The following is a 5,684-nucleotide window of genomic DNA, read 5'->3' on the forward strand; positions in this document are numbered from 1 at the left end:
AAACGAAGGACAAAGAGTAGAGCTCCTTTGCCGACGGTCTCGTTATACAAGTTGGGGGGGGGGGGTGGTGGTGAACACTTTTCAAAAATAAAAACAGGAAACCAAAGACAGATCTAGACAAGACAAAACACAACACAGACGGATCGTGACAGCCGCAGTGTTTATGTGGGACATATAAATAAGGTGCTGCTGTGATGGCGTTACAGACTTACATTGAGACATGAATCATATCCATGCTGATAATTCACTTCCACTTCTATCAACCATCCCCTTATATTAGTCATCATTATAATCTCCACTCGGTTTGACACAACATATCCTGTAATCGATCACGACTACAGAACAGCTTTAAGAGCAGCTAAATTACATCTGCTCATGATCACGATTCCATTAAGTTTGATTTTAAGTATCAAAACGTCAGTTTGAGTGTTGTCGATTAGAGGTGGCATAAATCATAGAGGGATAAAGAGAAAGTATAAATGGTTTTGGGAAGGTTACAGTATTTCGCTCCGTCACCATTTGGTAATGAAGTTTCTAAAATAATTGTTTTGTTACAGTCAAAGTTTGAGTTCGGATAATAATACAAAAATGCATTTGCCTTGGAGTCAGGATGATGGGCATCTTAACAACCCTAAAATCCTAATATTTTAGAGATAATTACAATAAGGTGATTCTTTTTTATATCTTTGTCTACTAAAACTACCTGCTGGAAAGACAGTGACGTTACATCATCAGGGCTCAGATGGTGCTGTAATTGCCCTTATCTTGTTATTCTCTTTCCCAGAGGTTATTTTCTCGCATGTTTGCCACTTCATTGATGAGCGTCAGGCTTGTCATTAAAAGTACTGTGGAACAATGAAAGGGCTCTGTGACAGCAGGATTTCTCTGAACGTTGGTAATAGCTACTTAAATGGTTGGATGTGACCTCAGCCTTCTAAGCATTCACCATGAAGACATTCTCAATTACGAAAGTTCAACCGGCCTGACTATTTCTCTAGGAGAGACCAATTCAGAAAATGACTCTGAATAATGTAAAAGCAATTTCTGTTCAATAGCTGACAGTAATGTAATGCGTGCCCTGCTTTAATGTGCCAAAAGCCCCAGAGAGGTCGTCTGAGGTTGAGAATAACGAGGCTAAAGGAAAGCAAATTGCTCAGAAACCTTGATTTGATTTTTTTTTTATTCTTCTTGGGTTTTGTTTGATACGTTTAGGCAAGTCTATAAAGTCTGAAACTGCCACAAAGACTCATCTCCAAAGTCATTAATAAAGCACATTCTTAACCAATGTTATTAGCTTATTTTTCCGTGTTGTTTACTATATTTGAAATCTTGCTCGACAGAACACATGACTGCAAGACAACAGATCTCAAGTCGACTTCACTAACCTAAGATAGACCTACACATTTTTACAAAATAACCCACGTTAAATTGGATTGTCCTGTCCTACTTTAAAAAACAGAGACTGCTAATGTGATGCCAAAGATTATACATTAGACATCTGTAATTTAAAAATCAGAGTTCTCTCGAGCCTTATGTAACTCCCTCTCTTCTTGCTCAGGCAAACAGCCAGTTAGTTATCTTGTGTAGAGTACAGCAGCAACAGCATTTCCAGTATTTGCATATTGAAATATGGCATGGGCATGGTGTGTGCATCTGGACTCCAAGCTATACTGCTGGCTGCTCTATTTGAAGTGTATGCTCTGCCAATGTAACATACGACAAGCGGAGAGTCATTTACATAAATACACCTAAAAAACACTAAGAGACTGATTTAAATCAACTGTCTCTTTTAAAATATATGAAATAAAGTTTAATGGTTGCTGTGACTCATATCCTAATCACCCGCCTCCTTGCCTCTTTTCAATTACAGAACATGATGATGGTGGATGTTTGAAACGTACATGAAACCTGCAACAAATTATAAAGGTAAGCAATTTCCAGAGACTGTCCTCATCAGAAAAACCCTTGCTTCAAACAACCTCTATGTTTTCCTGACAAGCGCCATGCTAACTGGTTGTTTCTTATTTGTGGAAGCACTTGATTAAGATAGGCAAGGCAAGTTTATGTATACAGCACCTTTAAACACAAGGCAATTCAAAATGCTTTACAAAAATGAAAGACATTAAGAGAATTATGAAATAGTGCAGCGGAAAGACAAAAGAAACTTTCAAAAGCAAAGATAATAAAACATGAATAACACAGGTACATGAATACAAGTTACAGTGCAGTGTATGATGGGAATAGTTCAATTAAAAGCAGCGGCAAAAAGAAAAGTCTTCAGCATAAGTAGGGATTGGTATCGTCTGAAATGTATCGATTCCGGTTCTGCTTATCGATTCCGGTTCTTATTGATTCCCCGTCTCGATTATAAAAGAAAGAGGTCAAACTTTTTGATAACAAAAATATCTTTATTCTTTTAAGCTTTAACTGACATTTTTACAAATAAAAAAAATACATGCAATACAAAAGTATTACACAATAGCTTTATTTTAACTGAGCAGCAATGCCTGTGGCAAGCTTGCACAGGCATTGCATTGTGCCTTGTCTTTTTCTTTTTTAGTGTAGTGGAGCCTCACTTTAGAGCGTTTACCGCGATCCATCTTTGGTGTTATGAAGTGACTGAGCTCGTGTACTGTCTACTGGAGGACGGGGGGAGCCTCGCTGCGGGGAAACTGTGGACCTCTGTCGCCTGTCAGCGCAACTTACATGATGCCGTTTAAAAAAATGAAGAGCGGAGCCGGCCGTCAGCGAACCGAGCAGGCCGTCAGCGGCCCGCTAACGAACGGCCATTCTGTGATTCTCCAGAACACACAGATGGCCAGTCCGCCCCTGTATTCCACCGGGTCGCCGCGGCGCAGACGGACCCGGTGGAATACAGGGTCTAACCCTACTCTACCACGTTTAGGAACCGTTAAGCAGAACCAAAATTGTGTATTTTGTATGAGTACCCGGTACCCAGCATTTTCTTATCGGTTCTCATCTGGAACCGAGTTTCGGTTCCCAAACCTAAGCATAAGGTATGAGGTCTTGGCTACATTTTGAGAAAGTCTCATACAGTGTAACAGAAACCATGACCTTTCTCTGTTGATACAGGGCATACTTTTAGCATGTGCATTCTTGGCATAGCATTTTAGCTGCATATAAAACAATTGAATAAATGTAATTTCCAGAGGAAGGCAATTAATTCCTGAATATATTTGTAAATCCAGTCTGACTTTGAGAACTCATCTGCATTCAGCACGACACAAGCCTCGCGGATCAGAAAAGAAGCCTCCTTTACATACCAACAACTTCCAACAAGTAACAACTTAATATGCACTATGGAGTTGTGTTTTAATTTAGTAATCCCTGGAAGCATTACGTGACAGGCCCTGTTGTGACAGGAGCTTGCTTTTTCACTGCAGTCCCAAATGCACTCAGTGCTGCTGTCCCACAAGGGCACGATCTAGCTGTCCCCCTCAATGAATTACTGGCTTAACTGCGTGCAACAGAATAAGTCTTAATGAACTGTGAAGCTGGGATGATTGCTGATTTGCTTATCTGGGCTCTCTCCTCAGCTCCTCTCTGGCTGTTAGTGTTGCTACTCAAGTTCTTGAAAAGAAAACCCTGTGTCCTTCACTTCCCACGTTCTCACAATATGATTACAGCCTTGCCTTTTCTGCCTCTGCTCCTTACAGAACTGCCTTTTTCTGTGACTTTTCTGTGAAAACATTGCTTTGATTTGCATTCACGGACTTTGGAGCATAACATCTGGATGACACAAGCTGTGCCTGACATTTGAGGAGGTCATGTCGCTTGTTAGACACATCAGATTCACTCTGTGGTCCAGCAAGCAGCGCGTTCTCCATTTAAGCTGCTGTCAATAACACAAGTGACCTCAAAAGCATATTTCTCTTTTTTTCCTAGGCTTATCCGACATCTGTAGACTCTTTACTCCCAATGTATGGACACAACTGAGTGGCAAAAATAAAGGATATGGTTTACATCCCACCTCCTTCTCTGCTCCCTTCTTCGTACCGCAACAACATCTGCTCTGTTATAAACTGTAAGGTGTTAATCATAAACAAGTTACAAGCTGTGAGTGTTGGTACATGTAGTTAAATACCAAGTAAACACACCTACTGTACTGTAACAACCTTTCAGATTGTAGTACATAGTTGTAGTTACAAAGTTTAATATTTTAGTAACACAAAAGAGAAAGATTGCATCCATTACGGAGAAGCTGTAAAATAGAAGCCAGTGTTGGCTTTGATTATGTTATAAATCCCTAAGGTACCTTTAGGCATTATTTTCAACCTAAGATCAGTACTTTCAGCTTTAACGCTTATGTGAAAACACTCCCACATTTCTTTCAGTCTGTCATATTTAGTTTGTTTTGAATAAATTATATTTTTTTCCCCATCTATTCTGTAATTCTCCTCCTCAAATAGCTTGCTTACGATTACCTCTCTATTCTCAAAAACTTTTCATGGTGTTATTTGGTAAGTTTGTGTCTGAGGAGAGACCAGTTTTGCGGTTTGTATAATGTCAGACCAAATTGCCTACAGCTCTGTCTGACTGAGGTGAGGTGAGGGAAAGAATCTTATACCAAAGAGTAGTGGATGAACAAAAGAGAGCCGAAACCAAATGGCTTTGATATGGTCAAACACACAAATCTCTTTTACTTCTTCAAAGAGCTTTCTCACTCCCACTTCCCTTGATCACCCAAACTCCTCTTCCTATGTTTCCCTTATCGTGGCGGGAGACGAAGTCGGATCCACGAGTCATTCATCCTCATTAAATTCAACAGTTATATGTTTAAATCCAGCATGCGGTCTAAAAGAGACAGACATAATTTAATCAGGTTTCTAAATGACTTCTTAACGGAGATAGTGACATCTTCAGTTCTTATCAATGAGGTTAGATATGTTCTTCCCCGTGTGTGCTTATGTCTATGTATGTATTCTTTTTGACATCAGTTTATTCTCATATTTTAACCTTAGTTACACTCATATGCATTACTTTTAATGGAAGTAAAAAAATTGAATATTTTCACACATATCAAAGTAAAATGTTTGGTTGCTCCTTGACATTTGCAGTCGAGACTTACAGTATAAACACTTGTGGTTGTGTATCTAATCAATACAAATATTTGTAGCGGGCTACTACGTGAACATTCTACTTTTATGATGTTATACAACTTTAATGGACAGCTCACATACGGTAGTGGCAGTGTACAAGTGTGTAACTCCAATTGTACGTGTTTCTTCACTACTGTGCTGCATACTGTACAGTAGGTGTTTATTTCAAATGTCTTAATTATGACACATTTTTTCTTTGTAGCTCAAACACTTTCAATTTCAATAGAAATCCTTCAGCCATTATAATCAGTAATAAAGGGGAGAACTTAATAAACCGAGTGATAACACAAGCCCATTGAGGCTGTCGGGGGTGTGGAATAAGAGACTACTTATGCTCAAGTGCTACACATAATTATTCATCATTAGTCAGTCATCTGTCAAATCTCAGACATTTCGGGTATTATTGAGATGATTACTGAGTTCCAAAATGCATTCATTCCGATTTAATTTCTATTACAATTCGATGTTTGATTGAATGTATAAAGTTGTTCCAGATGGTGCCTCAAATTGGCGTTACCATATCAACCAGCAGTGTTTAATTTGTTGTCTGCAACCATAAATACC

General features: G+C 39.0%; 1 long non-coding RNA gene across 1 annotated transcript in view; it reads left to right on the top strand.

Annotated features, from left to right (window-relative positions):
• The window catches only part of LOC104952259 (uncharacterized), a 28,490-nt gene extending 24,500 nt beyond the window's left edge, over positions 1–3,990 (top strand). Inside the window, exons 2-3 of the long non-coding RNA XR_799101.1 lie at positions 1,871–1,926; positions 3,907–3,990. This is a non-coding gene — a long non-coding RNA (uncharacterized lncRNA). The remainder of the gene's footprint in view (positions 1–1,870; positions 1,927–3,906) is intronic.
• The last annotated feature ends 1,694 nt before the right edge of the window (positions 3,991–5,684 follow it).

This window comes from Notothenia coriiceps, unplaced genomic scaffold (assembly GCF_000735185.1).
Source record: "Notothenia coriiceps isolate Sejong01 unplaced genomic scaffold, NC01 NC01_scaffold00019764, whole genome shotgun sequence".
Lineage (NCBI taxonomy): Eukaryota > Metazoa > Chordata > Actinopteri > Perciformes > Nototheniidae > Notothenia > Notothenia coriiceps.